The 18655-nt window shown below is 40.2% G+C and overlaps 1 protein-coding gene across 3 annotated transcripts in view; it reads right to left on the bottom strand.

The window, feature by feature from the left end:
- The window catches only part of AGBL4 (ATP/GTP binding protein like 4), a 545910-nt gene that overhangs the window by 413624 nt on the left and 113631 nt on the right, over positions 1-18655 (bottom strand). The gene's annotated exons all lie outside the window — the stretch shown is intronic.

An 18655-nucleotide genomic window follows, 5' to 3' on the forward strand; every position in this document is an offset into this window, starting at 1 on the left:
CAGCTCTTAGGGAGATCCAGCTCCTTCATATGAAAGCTAGGGATGGCTTGTTTCTTTGTTTGTTCATTCATTCGTTTGTGTTTTTTCTCCTTCTCCTATGACAATGTTGAGATTTGATAGGATGATGTCAGTGACCTTTCTGCTTTGTGGACCAAGTGTGACAGATGACGGAAACAACTGCCCTCCAAAGAGGCAGCCTGGCATGTTGCTGCAATAGACTGAACGTTTGTGTTCCTCCAAAATTCATATTGAAATCCTAACCTCCAATGTTATGGTATTATGAAGTAGGGCCTTTGGGAGGTAATTAGGTCATCGGGGTAGTGCTCATGAATGGGATTAGTGCCCCTATAAAGGGACCCCAGACAGCAAGCTAGCCATGTTGGGATACAACAAGAAGATGGCAGTCTGTGACCTGGAAGAGGGCCCTCACTGGAACCTGACCATGCTGGCACTGTGATCTTGGACTTTCAGCCCCCAGAACTGTGAGAAATTGTTGTTTAGATGTCACCCACTCTATGGCACTTTCATAGTAACCTGAACTAAGACAGTTGCTAGGAGTCCTTACCTGGGCCTCAACACAGCTGTATACTGATTTCATAGTGACTCACTGTGGACCTGAGGTACATCTCTGCCTCTCTCTTGAGTGGCCAGGAAAAGCTGCGTAGGGTTGGGTTCTGGGTCAGGTGTCTCCCCCAATCCCCTTCTCTGAATATTCAGATCCCTGAATCCTTTTGTGCCTGTGCAGCAGATCTGCTGTTTGCTGCACATGCACAAGAAGATCAAGGAGCTGAGCAGTCTCCATAATAGAAGGAAGCCAGGTAGGCCACTGAACTCACTCCAAGTCTGGAGAAAATAAAGTGTAGTCACAGAGGCATTCTTAGAGCCTATTTTAAAATAGAAGCTTTATATATGTTCTTTTCTAAGAAGTCTTCAGAGGGATTTTGGTCTAAAAGTATCTTCAGGGATGAACTATCTCAGTGGTTTACAAATTCTTTAAGCTATGGAACTCTCTGTACAGAAAAAGTTACATTCAAAGCCCATAGCATAAAATAGATGCAGTTGGCTGAGATGTTGTTAAGGCTCCATGGACCACAATTCGAAAATCACTAATCTAGTTCAGGTCTTACATTTACCTGCTGCTGGTGAAGCTTTGACCAGACTTGGTCTCCTGATTCATAGTCCAGTGCTCTTTCTCATATACATATTGCCTGATTTATGCACACTGAATTTATTCCCCATCCAAGCAATATTAACTGAGATTCTACTATGTTGAATCTTTTAAGGGAATCATCAGCAACACATCATTCAAGTCTACTAAGAGCTCAGAGACCATCAATGCACAGGTCAAAGAAAGAAGGTCAGACCTCTACAAATGGGTTAGATCAGGGTTTCTCAACACCAGCAGTACTGACAATGTAGGCCAGATAACTCCTCACTGTGGGAGGCTGTCTTATTCACCATAGGATGTTTAGCAGCATGCATGGCTCTTACCCACTAGATGCTAGTAATACCCCTCCTCTCAAATGCTGACAATCAAAAATGTCTCTGGGCATTGTCAAATGTTTCCTGAGGAAAAGGGGGTAAAATTATCTCCAGTCAAAACTCACTGGGTTACTTAGCACAAGAGAACAACATAAGGGATCTCACTGGGTTGTACAAAATTAAAGGTCAAGTAAGCAGTGAAGACAGATGTTGCAAGAACTGTGAGAAAAGGGAACTCTTCTTGTGTTGCCCAGTATATGCAATCCCTGCTGCCAGGAAAACTTTTGTTTCCTAGAAAAAAGATGGGGTATGGGGAGAAGCCATTGCCTGTGGGATGATATGAGCCCAGTGGTAAAAAAGAAGGGGCAGACCCTTTGCTGAAGATAGATTGCTCTGGTAGGTGAATGCCATTGTTTTCTCACACTATGCAATCATAAACATTTCCTCACTGTACCACTAATTTATAGTGTGACACTGGCCAAATCCTTCTCCCTATTGAGCTTTGGTTTCCTCATCTGTAACAAGGTAAGAAGTGGGGACTGTAGTTTCACCAGTGATCCACAAATTCCCCTCATAGCTCCCAGGATTAAATTTTCTAATTTTTGCTACAATTCCAAAAAGATTTTCAGGCCAATGCTACTTGATCTTAGACCTTCTCTGCCACATCTGAAAGCCTACTTCCTCAGACAGATTCTAGAGTTAAATGTAAGGGGAGTTTATGCTCCTATCCATACCTTGGAATTATGATGATGATGATAGTGATTCATCTTCATATGCAGCTTTATAGTTTATAAAGCACCTTCACATATGATAGTCCCATACATGATCTTAAAAACAACCCTATGCAGTAAGAATAATTACTGCCACTTCATGGACAAGAAGATAAATGTTCAGAAAGTTTGAGTGCCTTGCTTAAGGTCATTAAGGTCACTCAGACCTGCCTGACTTCAAACACCTTGCCGTTTGAGGTATATCCAACTGCCTGTGCTTCACTAAGCATATTGGAAACTATCCCTCCAAATCTCCTAGAGATAGGCCAACTGACTGAGATAATTTGCGGAGAATACCATGCTGACTGTGGTAGTGGCAACAGAACTGGCTGAACAAACGCCAAGCCATGTGCTTTGAAAGGGACTGAAAAAAGAAAAAAAAAATCTTCCTACTGTTTGCCTGCCAAGGCCTTGTGCTGGGACAAGGGTATGGAGCTCTGCTTAAGGCTTAATTCTATTGATTACACATTCCATTTTCCAAAGTGCCATTTGCCTGAAGGAGCAGGTGGTGTTTTCGGCATCCATTTAGCTGATGTATTAGCCATGTGGCTCAGTGCATCAGCAGGCCCGAGTCATCAATTTACGGTGAGATGACAGAGGGAATCACTCACTGCAGAATTGTAATGGGGAGAGGGGGAGGGGAAGTGGAACACAGAGATGAGGGCAAAAATATTGAAATTGTGATCCTGACTGGAGTGTGAGGAAACAGGGAGCTAGTTGGCACAACATAGGGCCTTTGGCTGAAAGTAGCAAAGGTACTCAGGATGACTCCATGGCAGGGCCTGTGCTGGACACTGAAGATGCAAAGGGGAGTCACAAGAATTCCTTCCTTGACAGACTCAGTTTAGTGGGGAAGACAGACATAAATGATTAATGACAATAATATTAGACATACGCTACAATAGAGAGATATAGTAGGTAACAGAAAAGCGTTTTAAAATTCCATAGCTCTGGCTCAGATTACAGCATTGTTATTTACTAGCTATGTGGTTATATGCTAAGTCAGACTGGAAAGTCCTAGAGGGTAGGCACTATGTCTTGTAAATTTTTGGATGCTCACTGCTCTAGCCCAGGGTCTGGCATTGCTATTATAATAACCAAAGAATATTAACAGTATAATCATGATAATAATACAAGTAGTCACAATAAAATAATATTTAGCCACGTAATCTCTCTTTTATAGAGGAGCAGTTGGAGCCTGGTCTAACCCATTTGTAGGGATCTGACCTTCTTTCTTCGACCTGTGCATTGGTGGTCTCTGAGCTCTTTGTAGACTTGAATGATGTGTTGCTGGTGATTCCCTTAACAGATTCAAGGAAAATAACTTTCCCACAGTCACACAGCTTATACGTAATGGTAGAGCCAAGATTCAAACTCAGATCCATCTGGCTTCACAGCCATACAGCCATTCAACATTATGAAATTCAGCTATCCCAGTTGTTATTTAACCTTGCCGAGACTCAGTTTTCCTTATAAGTCAAGTAGATGTAATATTATTTTTCTTCTTGATGGGATGTTGTAAGCATCAGTTAAAACAATATATGCGGAACATTTAGTTAGCAGCCATCAAAAATGATGAGTTTGTGTCCTTTATAGGGACATGGATGAACCTGGAAACCATCATTCTCAGCAAACTGACAGAAGAGCAGAAAATCAAACACCGCATGTTCTCACTCATGGGTGGGTGTTGAACAATGAGAACACATGGACACAGGGAGAGGAGCACTACACACTGGGGTCAGTTGGGGGGAAATAGGGGAGGGACGGTGGGGGGTGGGGAGCTGGGGAGAGATAGCAAGGGGAGAGATGCCAGATGTAGGTGATGGGGAGAAAGGCAGCAAATCACACTGCCATGTGTGTACCTATGCAACAATCTTGCATGTTCTTCACAGGTACCCCAAAACCTAAAATGCAATAAAATAAATAAATGGGAAAAAAAAATCTCAGCAAACTACTGAGCACAAATAGTACACAGTACTATTGTTATCATTATTTCTAAGATTATTTTGTTCAGGAAAGATCTTTGAGCGGCACAGCCCTTCCAGTTTAAGGACGTCTTCTCCAGTGCCTATGTGATTGTCTACTCTTCTCTGATGAAATGAAGCCAGCGTATCTGCTCTGGCCCCTATTCTTGCTAGCACCCCAGTGTGTTTCTTTTTAATTAGGTCACTAATGATTTATTAAAATTTTTCTCATTTGTTATGCACAGAAAGGGGGCTCATGACAAACGCAAAGTATGAGCTAGGCCAATAACAGCTTTGGCAATTGCATTCCAATAAAAAGGCTAGTTGGCCCTTGAGTTTCGGAAGAAAAAAATTAGCTGACAGAAGTATAGAGGTGGAGGTGAGAGAAGGATGCTAACCAGTTGCCTTGGAAAAGAATTCCACCATCACCCTGTTTCTCTCTGTCTGGTCTGGCTGGAGAATACCCCTCCAATTCTCCCTGAGAAAGCAGTGACATTGAAGAAATGACAACTCAGTGGCAGTCACTCCCTCACTGACTTGTTTACTCAGCACACATTTTTAAAGGCTTTGCCTTATGCCAGGCACCATATTAGGCACTGGACTTAGACAAATGAATGAGATTTCATTGTTATCCATAATTTAGGAGAAAGGTGATGCTTGAATAGCTATAAAATAATGTGAACATCCATTGCTGTGCGACTTTAAGAAATTAGAATATATTCAGCATATTAATAGTAATTATCTTTGGGTTTAAGGATAATATTTTTCTCTAATATAACATTCTTCTGTATGTACAAAATCTTCTACAATGGCTATATAACAGAAATTAAATAGAAAAAATAAAAAGATACATAAAATAATTATTGTATTAGAAGTATGTACAGAATACTCCTGGGATAGAAAAGACTGGCTTCCCAATTTTTCCATTGTATAGATGACTAAATTGAGTGTCCAAGAGATTAAGTGACTATCCTGAGACTTCCCAGCCGATAGATGGCTGAGGCATAACTCAAACCCACGTCATCTCATTCTAAATTGAGAACTCTTTCTGCTGAGCCACAGGGACTTTCAAAGAGCTTACAGAGTGCTTGCTGAAATGTAGGGGTTGGCTTGCCTAAAATGCCTCAAAGGGTCTGGCAGAGTTGCTGTTCTGATGGTTTCAGAGAAACCCAGAAGACAAAAGGAAAGCCTGGGAGTGATTCAATGACGGATCTTGGAATACAGGCTAGCTATGGTTCTGGAAGGCGTGCACAGCACTGTAAAAGTATCCTTGGCTGTTTGCATTTCAACTCTTCAAGATTTATGATAGTTAAATTAGAAGAATCATATAGGTCTGGATATATATTTAATGTTTTCGTTTGGATTTAGAACATATAGCCCCGGTATGAAGCTGATTTCAATGTTTGAATATTTTAATGTCACTGTATTGTGTGGTCAGCATCCATGATCAAATATACATCTTCAAGTCCAACTTAGTTTTAACTTCATTACGGTCTAGCATTGAATGAATTTGCATTTGGCCACATAGCCCAGCACCAATGTACATTTGTGTTCATACATCCATGGGCATGTAAATCTCCCAAGGAAATCTCCTCTTAAAACACAAGTATTTCCTGTTTTACGAAGGACCTATTGTCCTAGTTATCAGTGAACATTACAGTATGCAGGTAGTGAGAGATGAATGCAGCCAACGTTCCACTTCTATTCTTAGATCTGGCCCAAAGGGACCCTACCCAGGGAACCAGACTTTACTGATACAAACGTTGCCAGCCCATCTCTGTGCCAGTAGACTATCCAGATGTGTCTATTGGATCTTTTTGATATTTTGCCAACTTCTACTCATATAAACTATAGCTTTAAAACCATCTTTCTATTTTGTCATTATGGAAGTCTTTTTTTTTGTCAAAGTAGGAGGATAGGTATATATTTTAATATTTTGCTAGCTATTCATACCCATACCTCAGTATCACACAATATATCCATGTCACAAACCTATACATGTACCATTGAATCTAAAAAATAAATAAATAAATAAATAGGCTTATGCTTCATGGACATCTATTTGTTCTCTCACCTGAGACCTGTAAATGTTCTATGTGGGCCTGCAACTTCCCCCAGCTCCCAACATACTGAGAGGGTCAGTTGGCAAAAGACTTAAAAAGAAACCATATCTTGTTCATCTTTGTATTTCTGGTGAATATCACAGTTCTTCACACTTGGAACACACTCAGTGAATGACAAATTGAGGTAAACTAATTTGGAGGGGTTTTTTTTTTTCCTTTTGTTTTGCATTTAGACTGGGGATTTTATAAGGGTAATAAAAAGGATAAATTCAGGAGACATAAAGCCAATAGAGTTAACTAAACAATTACCCAACAAATAGCTACCCAACAAATTACAATTAGTATGCATAACCTACTGTAGTATAATTCTGCAGCCTGAGGGGAGGGAATTGCTGATGGACTCACGTATGAGGTGATGTGTCTCATCCCTGACTCCACGGATGGGTGTCTCTTCCAAACCGCATGTTTGGAAGTGATCTTCCATAGGCAAGATTTGAGTGCTATTATCAGAAGAGGAGGAAATGGATTCCATACAGCAAAATACAATTTTAAATGTACTTTGAGTTGGACATACAAAGATTCTACTTGACTCACAATGAGGTTACATCCCAATAAACCCATTGAAAATATGTTAAAAATATCTTAAGTCAAAAATATGTGGCTGACTTGGAGCTGTACTAGCTGCTACTGCCTAGCATCGAGAGAGAAGTAAGGTTTTTACTAAATGCGTTTTGCTTTCCCAGCATTATAAAGTCAAAAAAGCTGAGCCAAGCCATTGTAAGCTGAGGGCCATCTGTATACATACATATATATATATATTTATATATGCACACATACATATATGTGTGTGTGTGTGTGTGTGTGTGTGTGTGTGTACAGTCATCCCTCAGTATCCATGGGAGATTGATTCCAGGGCCTCCTGTGGATACAAAAATCCATGGATGTTCAAGTCCTTTATATAAAATAGCATAGTATTTGCACATAACCCCTGCATATACTCCTGTATACTTTAAATAACCTAGATTACTTTTAATACCTAGTACAATGTAAATGCTGTGTTACTGGTTGTTTTACTGTATGTTTCAACAAGTTTGCCAAACCCATGGCCCGCAAACCATATGTGGCCAAGTACAACTTTGAATGTGGTCCAACACAAATTCATAAACTTTCTTAAAACATTATGAGATTTTTTTGTGATTTTTTTTTTAAAGTTCATCAGCTATTTTTAGTGTTAGTGTATTTTATGTGTGGCCCAAGACAATTATTCTTCTTCCAATGTGGCCCAGGGAAACCAAAAGATTGGACACCCTGGACTAGAGAATAAAGGCAAGCAAAATAATCTGCACATGTTCGATGTAGATGCAATTCTTTTTCTGAATATTTTTGATTTGTAGTGGTTGTAGCTGTGGATGCAGAACCTATGGATATGGAGGCCAACTATATATACGTGTGTGAATATTAACGTATATATGTAAAGTTTCTACCCAGTAGATCAGCAGGCCATGAGGTGTAATCCACTGGGCACCTGCAAGCGTATAGAAGTGTTTTCTGAGGTCTACAAGATCTGCACTGCCTCCACCCTCCCCCTACAACCCTTATCTCTGCCATCTCCCATTCAAGGAGGCATTCTCATTATGAGGTGATGATAGTGGAATAGAGCTCTGTCACTGGATAATGATCTCCTGTGGTTAGATGAATGAGGACAGCAAACTTGGGCACCTTTAGAAACAAAACAGCAAGGGGCCACCAAAATGTTGATTTTCAAAGAGGGATGTTTTAGTCCTGTCACAATATTCTATTCAAAACTGAATATTATATGCAGAAGAAGACAGCAGTATTAAGAAGAGCAAGATCCTTGCGAGACTGAGGTAAGACTAAGATAGAAAGTGGCTGACTACTTTGCATAACCATGAATGATTATTTTATTTATTTATATTTGGAGATAGAGTCCTTCTCTGTTACCCAGGCTGGAGTGCAGTGGCACGATCTGGGCTCACTGCAATCTCTGCCTCCAGGGTTCAAGCGATTCTTGTCCCCCAGCCTCCCGAGTAGCTGGGATTACAGGCATGCACCACCACGCCTAGCTAATTTTTTTTTTTTTTTTTGTATTTTTAGTAGAGATTGGGTTTCATCATGTTGGCCAGACTGGTCTTAAACTCCTGATCTCAAGTGATCCTTCCGCCTTGGCCTGCCCAAGTGCTGGGATTATAGGTGTGAGCACTGCGCCGGGCCAACCATGATAATTTAAAATCATTGGGTAGCCCTCTGTTTAAGGCAGCTGAATTGCTTTGAAACCTAGAGAGAGGAAGCTGATTGATTATATCTCTTCTTGAAGTCAGTCTGGGTTCTGGAAGACACAAGTTGCTGTTTGGTAATAATAGAGTAGCAGTAGAATCATAATGTATTATAGAAGTAGAAGTAATGTTAATGGTAGCACTAGCAACAATAGTATTAATGATAGTAAGACAAGTGTTAGTAGCAATAATAGTAGTAGCACTAGTAGTGGCAGTTATAGTAGGAAGTGGTAGTTGTTGTAGTACTACAGCAGAGATGGAGACATGAGTCCAAGAGCAGGAGTAATGGCTGAAAGAACTCTGGAGGTTCCAGATCTTTTGCCTCATCCTCTGATTTTTTTTTTACTCTATTACCTTTTGCCTTTGTCTGCATCATTATGTACCTGGTCCATCTTAGAACAGTAGAAACTCCACCCCCCTAAATGGAGGGAGGTCAATGGCTTACATACAGAGGCCACAGGGAACAGGGAAGCCTGGTGTATTAGTCTGTTTTCGCATTGCTAATAAAGACATACCCGAGTCCAGATAATTTATTTAAAAAAAGGGGTTTAATGGGCTCACAGTTCCATGAGGCTTGGAAGGCCTCACAATCATAGCAGAAGGCAAAGAGGAGCAAAGTCATGTATTACATGGCAGCAGGCAAGACGAAGAGCATGTGCAGGGGAACTCCCCCTTATAAAACCATCAGATCTCATGAGACTTATTCTCTATCAAGAGAATGGCATGGGAAAGACCAGCCCTCATGATTCAATTACTTCCCACCAAGTTCCTCCCACGAAATGCAGGAATTATGGGAGCTCCAGTTCAAGATTTGGGTGGGGACACAACTAAACCATATCACCTAGAAACAGGTTTTCCCTTCCCAGACAAGGTCTGGATGTGTGGAGTGAGGACAAAGTCCCACAAAAGAATATGGATGACAGGCACATTAAAGGGGCAGTTTAAGGGTGAGTGAGCAAGATGGAGAACATTATCACTAAGCAGACAGAAGCAAAAAGAACTGGCTTTGGCAAATGTGTCAAGCACTGTGTTGGGTAATTTCCTTAAAACTGACATAGGAACTAAGGATCCAATCCAACTGAGTTAACTCTAGTGTCTCAGAGCCATAAGGCTCGATGCTAGGATTCAAGCTCAACTCTGTCTGCCCAAAGTCTATGGTATTCCCATGAAACCCATACTCTCTCTCCAGATACTCTTGTATCTGCCCTTTAACCACTAACAGTGCCTAATATGCCTTTGTTATGTGGCTCACAATGTGATTCCACAGTTAAGAGCCAGAATGCTATCCAGTTGGTTAGCCATCATGATAACATCTAAGTGTATGCATTTGTTATTTGGAACCTTTTAAAAATGCACAGTTCAAGATCTGAGGTTTTTAAAATCATGAATTCATCAGGGCTAGTGGCTTTAGGAACTATACCAAGAATGCCACCTCTCCACCTTTCTTCTCACCTTCTGTGAGAAGCATCCACTGACTGGGTGGGGAAGTTAGCACAGTGCTAGAAGGGACAGACAGCCCTATCACTGGAGCTTAAGATCAGAGCCACATCCTTCCAGCAGCTAGAATGAAAGTTTCATCAACATTAGGATTAGTACATCCCCATGTACAGAAGTTTGAACTCATTGAAAAATTTCAACTGGAATCTTGGCACAGGTGCTATGAGACAGAATCTAACTGTTCTGGGCTCTCACCCCAATTTTAATATGTATTCCTGGAAGAAAATAGTTGGGTCAGATGGACCTGGGGCTCAATTTAGACCTTTGGCATAAAAATGTAATAAAGTTCTATTTGGAATTTCATAACAATTTAAATTACAAATCAGCTGTTCTGCATCATAGGTCTCTTTTTCCCTCAGGCTTAGTATTTTCCTTGAATTTGATGCCATTTTTTAAAGGCATCAAATGTGGAGAAATAGGGGAGGACTGGACTTGGCACCCAATGGGCTTCATACGAATTCTGGCTCCATTTACTATCTAGATGCTCTTGGTCAAGCCACCTAACCTCTCTGGGCCTTAGTTGTCTGACCTATAGAATTGGAATAATAATAGACAGCTCCTCCTCAAACAGTTGCTGTGATAATTTAAATGAGATAATTTTGTCTGGTATATGGCAGTGATGAAAAAATAATTTACTTTCCTGCAAAATATTTTCATTTCTGACAAGTTCTGATAAGTTACATCATGTGACATTTCAGCCCTTTACTAGCAGACTAAGTACTAGCCCTCAATGTTTGCTTTAATTACAAGAGCCCCATTCTGAACCCTGGGATTTTAGTTAGTTATGGTACCTGCTAAGATTTTAGATTAGTTCTGCTACCTGCCTACATTCACCAATAACCTTCTCTGGACCTGGATCCTTCTCTTGCTCTTTGGCTGGCTTGTCTCTGAGACTGTACAACTTGGTACATCTCCAATCCATTCTTGACACAACAGAGATATTCTTTTAAAATACAAATCTGATTCTCACTCTTTTATTCAAGGTCTCTGAGGTAAAAGATGAAAATATATCCCATGGCCTAGAGGGATCAGCACAATCTGGCCCCACCTACATCTCAAGTCTCATCTGCTGCTCAATATCTTTGTTTCAGCCACATTTGTATCCTTTCAGTTAAAAAACATGCCACATTATGGTTTGCTCTTCACTTTGTTCACATTATTCTCTTTCCTGGAGCATTTTTCTCTACCCACCTCCTTCCTGCCCCCACTTTAAAATCAACTTATGTTTTTTATAACCTAGCTCAAAATCACTTCCTCAGGAGTGTAACCCTTGAATTTGGAAACCATATCAGATTTTCCCATTATTTCTCTGATAAGACTTTTCACTTATAGTGACTTGTATGGCTTATAACTATATATTCAATTAATGCCTATCTTAACTATAAACTCCACGAAGGCAGAGAGCATGTGTTTGCCCGTCACTGTATTGTTGATATCTGTTAAGTCGTATAGCACTGTCCACGTTGAAGAGTGGTGATCCAACATTGTAACTCCTTTATGGGTTATCCTGGCACCAATTGTCTTGACCCACTTCTGAATCCTAATTTCCTAGAGATTCTCCAGGCTTCAAGCATCAGGACTCATTCCTTTACTTATTTTATTCAGACCTGATGATCAATACCACTTCTTATTCTGCCATCTTAGACTTTTCTTTGATTTTGTTATTGTAGATCACTTCAAGGAAGAAACCCTTCCTAGGCATAGGCCTCCTGGGACATGCTACCAGATGCGTGCCAAACTCACTGGGCAGGACTTGTCTCCTGCCAACTTAAATATATTGATCCATAGCTGGAGGACTGGAATCACCTAGCTCTCATTTTTCTAGGCCTAGATCTCCGTCTGGTCTCTCTGGAGTGCCCCTTTAGCCAGATCAACATTTTTAGGCCCCTTTTACCTAGCTTGCTGTACTTGGACCCAAATATCATCACACACAGGAAGGAGCTTTGTAAACTTGAAAAGACTAGACACGTGTAAGGGCTTAGTTCAGGCTCCCTCTCAATTCATAAACTAGGCTTCTGCTTGGCACACTCTGCCATCTGGAGAAATTTTCTACTGTTTTCTTCCCCAATGACGGCTCCAATTCTTTTCTCTCTGCTCCTTCTCCTGTACTGGCATAGATAGAACAGGGTTTTTGGTTGTTGTTTTTGTTTTGAATGTCAGATCTGTTGCTGTTAAGCCAGTAAGGTCCCCATCTTTAAATCTTTGTTGACTCCCTATATGATTTGCCACAATAAAGCTTCACAATAGCAACTTAGATAGCAAATACCATTTTAGCAAATTACATCTTGATATGAGCTAAATAATTCATGCTCACAGTTACTTTAGGATGAATAATAATAGCACAAAAGACATGTGCTATAACCTTGGGCAGATCCTCTTCCCTTTCTGAGCCTCAAATTCTTCATCTGTAGGATAAGGAGATAGATGAGTAAATGCCCACATGCTGATTAAAATAGATCACATATGTAAAAGGGATTGTATATGGCATGTTATAAATATTTTGTCACTACCATTTTTGAATCTAACTCCATCAGTCTACAAAATAGAAATTGAAGGCCATGGAGGTTAATTCATTCATTCATTCATTAAATCAGCCTTTCCATAACCATTTATTAAATGTCTATTATGGGTCAGGCACTATGCCAGCAGCTATGTGACTTACCCAATGTTGCACAGCAATTTCATGGCAGATGTGGGATATCAACAATAACAATGGCTATTATTTGCTGAGGGCTCACTATAAAGTTAGCATTTGCTAAGTATTTTATATAGTCTAATTTAATCCTCAGAAATTGTTCGCTACATTTTTTATGATAACAAAATTGAGCCTCAAAAACTTAAGTGCCATCTCAATGACTTTTACTCAAATATTTCTCCAAATGGTTGTATAGGTACCAAAAAATGATATTGAGATGTAGAAACCAATATACAGTGAACTAAACATGATTTTGATTTTGGTTATCAGTTTTCCACAACAAGTTAAGCAAAGTCTCTAATACTAAAGCATGAGGTGCCACGTTAAAAGATTTACAAAGTTGGTAGGCAACAAGAAGACAGGATTAGGAGCCAGGCAAATACTCTCAGCCATAAAAATAACAGCTACTGTACAAATAAACCAGGCACTCTTCCCCTGTTTTACAGATGAAACAGAGACAGGTATGCAGGATGGTACAGCATGTATTCCTTGAAAGAAAAGCTTTGCAAGTTTAATTAAAACCCAGTAATTTTCATAGACCACAGGGTTTAAGAAGAAAAACTGTGTTGTTGGAGATTTTCCTACCCTTTAAAAAATGTGTTCCTTTAGTCTAGTTTTGATTTCCCATGTAAAAGGGTCATAAAATTAATGGAAAGGAAATGCCCAGGAAAGGAAAGATGCTGTTACTTACTCATTGAATTTGAAAGAATGGGGATGATATTTCTGATCATTTCTTCAGCTGTCAAAAGACCACAGATGCTCTTTTAATGGTATAAGGACAAAAAGTTTTTCTTGTTGCAGAGTTGCCAGAAATGAGACCCAGGAGAAAGGCATTGTTTCCTGCAATTACATAGTTGCCAGGGAAACCGTGTATGGAAGTTAGCCTAAGTGCAAGTTAAAAAATGAAGCATCTCATAAACTGGTGTAAGATTATTTTGAAAAGTCTGGGCCAATCATGGCACAGAGTGACCCCTGTAGAACTGTAAGGATTTCTTAGCCGTGGCAGGAGATCACACTTAAAGGTTACCTTTCTGCTGTTTTCTGCTGTAAACCTCTTTAATGAGTGTTTTTCTAGGAGTGAAAGTCTTAAGGTAATTTTCTTTTTAACTCCCACAAGTCCATTACCAAAAAACAAAAACCAACCAATCAACTGAAAACAATGTTTGACTGTAGTCTAGAGAAATAGGTAAACACACACACAGACACAGACACACACACACACACACACACACACACACACACACACAACTTTGGGAAACAGTATTTAATAATCTTACTTGCCAGAAAAAGACTTCCTTTTTCTCATCTTTACTAGTTTACACAAAGATTATATGTGGTTTGCTTTAAAGAAAGGGCTGAATTAGTATCAATTATTTCAAGTATATTACATCCCTGAGACTCAGTTCTCCTTTCTATAAAATAGAGTTAATCATAATCTCTACCTTCCATAGTTATTCTGAAAATGAAATAAAGATATATGTGTGTGTGTGCACATATGTATGTGCATTTGTTTTTATATATACACATATATATGGTATTTACCACATAGTAGATGTTCAAGAAATACCTAGAAAATCTTATTAAGAGATCATTTAGTTTAGCCTCCTACTTAATGCAAATAATTTCTTTTAAAATATAATGACCATCCAACTTTTCCTTAAACTCATCCAGGGACAGGACGCTCACTATGTTACAAGGTAACCCATATCATTAACAGATAGCTGACTTCTTCCTTTTAAGTTGGAATCTGCTCCCCATAGCTTTTATTCATGTTCCATGTGGGAACACATGGAACAAATCTATTCTTGACCCTGCAAATTATTATCCATGTCTTCTTGAGGTCAAATAACCCCATTCCTACAACTAGCTCTATATGCTAATTACAGGCAGCTCTGTGTGACCCTAGGCAAGTTACTTTACATCTCTGACCTTCGGTTTCCAGCCATTAAATGGAAATAGTAATTTATTTCCTGTTTCTCCATCAGACTTCTGCTAAAGATCAAAATGAAATGCCAGATGGGAAACTTTTAGAAAGTGTAACATACCACACACATTAACTAGTGTTTATTACTACTTTTTCCCAATCATCTCCACTTAGCCTTGCCTAAAGGGAGCAGTTGGTTTTGTTTGGGAGACTGAGAAGAGCTGGACCTTCCTTGCTTAAGCTCTGCCATAGTCCCAAGGCCTGAAAACTGATTTGCATCTTCTTGGTTCCCCTAGCTGCTTTCTCAGCATGAGCTCTTGCCTCTATCCCCAGGTTCCCTCGTTGATGTTGCTCACCCATTAAGTTAAATGCTGTTTTGACGAGGTAGCCTATTTTGGTAAGTGCCTCTTGGGAGCTGCAGAAAGGTTTAATTCCCTTTCTTTTCCCTAATGTTTATCTAATGGTAAGGGATTGAGAGTAGGTTTGACATCTCTGGAGACTCTAGGCTGAATGATTCAATAACGTATGTATCTAGGGGCTGGCTAAGAGACAGCTTTCTGAAGAGAGAAGAGGATATGTTGAAACACTCAGCTGTTACAGTAAGTAGAGTGTCACTCAACAGGCGGCATCCCAAGGGCTTAGTAAGGGGCAGCATGAATGAACCAGAACATGTCATGATCAGGACAGCAAGGCAGGGTGGCCACATGTCTTGGTATGTATATCTGATGCTCCACTTTGATTATTAATTGTATCACCTTTCACTCTCTAAAGTGAAATTGGGAGGATATATTCCATGTATACTTTAGACATAGAAGGGATACTTGGGGGAATCTAAGTCCTTTCTTTTCAGCTTCAGACCTGAATACACAACAGTATGCTAGGCATCACCACCCACATATCACCCAGTCATCTCAAACTCAAAGTCAACTATTATCTTCCACCAACATGCTCTTCTTCCAGAATTCCCTGTCCCAGGAAAGGGAATCACCACCCACCTGGTTCCTTAAGCCAGAAACCCAGGAAGTCTCCGAGATTTTAATTACCCTCATCCCTACAACCAGTCTCCACAGAATCCTTCATACCACTCCCCTCCTTTCAATTCCCATGGCTGCTGTCTTAGTTCTGAGTCTCATTCTTTCTCCAGGACCCCTAAATTTTAATTTGGTGTTGTTCTAGTCAGTCCCTGGCTCCAAATGTTTTAAAATCCTCTGTCCTCTGTTATATTACCCATCTCTCCAAGTTTCCTTTTATGATCATGCTTTTGATGTACTTACCTAAATCACTGAGCCCCATACCTTGTCTCTAGGAGCCAAACTTCTACTTCATATTTTCGACCATTCATTCATTCATTCATTCAACAAAGACATTGAAAAGTTCTGAAAAAACAAATGTATCAATATTATTGAGCCAATAAATCAATTTTGGTTACAGCCTGCTGAGCAGTTAGGAAGCCACAAATTTGTACCAATATGCACTGTACTTTAGATTCAAATCTACATTCCACATATATCCTAGAGTGTCGTTTCCAAAATACGCGTTTCACCATGCCACTCCTGTTTAAAACACTCTAATATCTTTCCATTGGCTATGGATATGTTTCAATATGGAGGTATCGCCACTAAAATAACATCCTGCCTGCCATCCCACTCACCCCTTCCCTTACCAGAGTATGTTTAGCGGGTGGAGTAAATTATCCAACGGTGACAATGGGAAAATTGAGCTTATGCTCCCTTTTTCTCTGAAATCAGCCTATCTACAGATAGCACACACTCAGTTCTGCTTCCTGTGCTTGCCCTACTGCTGCTCTTTATTGGCAAGGGGAGGTAGTTTCTAGAATTCAGTATTTTTTGCCACTCACTTCAACAATGCTCTCCATTCTAGCTTTTCTAAGTGGTAATTCACCTGACTTTATCTCTCAGTTGGGTCTGATCTTGGATAGAGAGCAGAGGTATAATCCATTGAGCTCCTCAAACCCCAACATGCAAGAAAATGTCAAGTTATCTGGTCTTGTAAAAAAGTAGAAGATGGGCCAGGCATGGTGGCTCATGCCTGTAATCCCAGCACTTTGGAAGGCCGAGGTGGGCAGTTCACTTGAGGCTAGGAGTTAGAGACCAGCCTGGCTAACATGGTGAAACCCCATCTCTACTAAAACTACAAACAATTAGCTGTACATGGTGGCAGGCACGTGTGATCCCAGCTACTCGGAAGGCTGAGGCAGGAGAATGGCTTGAACCAGGAGGCGGATGTTGCAGTGAGCCGAGATCATACCACTGCACTCCAGCGTGGGTGACAGAGTGAGACTCTATCTCAAATAAAAAAGAAGTAGAAGATGGCTGGGCCTGGTGGCTCATGCCTGTAATCCCAGTGCTTTGGGAGGTCAAGGAAAAGGACAGCTTGAGGCCAAGGGCTTGAGACCAATCTGGGTAACATAGTGAGACCCTGTCTCTACAAAAAAGTTTTAAAACATTAGATGGGTGTGGTGGTGCATGCCTGTAGTCCCAGCTACTTGGGAGGCTGGGGTACGAGGTAGGAGGATTGCTTGAGTGTCACTGCACTCCAGCCTGGGTGACAAAGTGTTACCCTGACTCTTTAAGAAAAAAAGCAGAAGAAATCTACTGCCTTCTGTTTTGTAAAGTAAAGAGCATTTGCCTTTCTGCAGTTTCTCAGTATCTTTCCTCTCCCTTAGTACACACTTTTGGAAAGGCACCCTCTATGACAATCCATAGGCTAGGCTAAGCTTCAGGGAGATATTGTCTAAGACCAAAAGAGTCATGAAAAGCCAGCTGGAAGCAGTTTGGATACAGGAGTACTGTTTGAGTGGCAGCCTCAATGGGCCCTTACAGTCTCCTCAGCTCCACACAGCTCACAAGAGCTGCACTTCCATGGTTGATTGTAACATTGAAACAGCTTTGAGTTATTGAGGAGTGCTTTAGCACTTGCTGGTATTGAAGTAGCCACCCTAATCTGGCTATGACACTTTCTTGGCTACATGGTGAGAATGAATCATCCCAGTCTTATTTGCAAATAATGGTAAAAGGACATTTTACAGTTTGTTTGCAAAGATCTTTTTCCTTTATTTTATCAGAAAACCACGCTAAGTGCACAAAATTGCCCCATTTTACGATGAAGAAACTCTGTCAGGTTAAGTGACTTTCTCAAGGTTATTCAGCAAGTTAAAGGAAAAACTTGGGAAATCACTTCAGAATTAATCAGAATCATAAGGGCAACTGGGAATCTTCCTTAATGATAACTTTGAAATCCAGCATCTTTTATACCGATGTAGAGCTTTGTCCTCTTGAAAATACGAAATCTAACAACTGAAAGGGGCCTTAGCAAACATATCATCCAATCTTCTTCCTTGACAGACAGGTAAATCAAGACCCGAGTGAGAATGCCATTTTCCTGAGATCTTGAACTGAGGCTGGCAGACATAGGACTTGAATGTAAGCATCCAATTTCCATCTAGGCTGTTTCTATTAAAGCTGCCTCCAGAAAGTATAAGCCCATTGTGCAGATGAAAATATTAACCTCAGAGAGGTAAAGTATATTGCTCATGATGCCATGATTGGAGAATGGGAGAGCTATGATTAGTTCTAGAGTCGGATGATGACACTTGGCTGAATTGGTGGGAGTTATTATTATTATAACAACCAACTCCAATTCCACTTGATGGCTTTGTAGGTACCATAAAATCAAGCCATCAATTATTCAGCTTCATTATTAATAACTTTCATAGTATTTTTTTCTTTGTTACTAGTGTTTTGATTGTGTGACAAGCCCTGAAAATATATATATATATAGACCCTAGACTCTGATTATGGGTTTCAAGTGCATGCTATTTCTCCACAACATTAACTAACTGCTACCCCAGAGCCCAGCATCTGTTAAGCTGCCTGTAAACATTTGACATTTGAAAGTGTTTTTTTGTCTTTTTTCTTTTTTTTTTTTTTTTTTTTTTTTTTTTTT

This window comes from Sapajus apella, unplaced genomic scaffold, assembly GCF_009761245.1.
Source record: "Sapajus apella isolate SASKATOON/1434 unplaced genomic scaffold, GSC_monkey_1.0 scaffold62, whole genome shotgun sequence".
Lineage (NCBI taxonomy): Eukaryota > Metazoa > Chordata > Mammalia > Primates > Cebidae > Sapajus > Sapajus apella.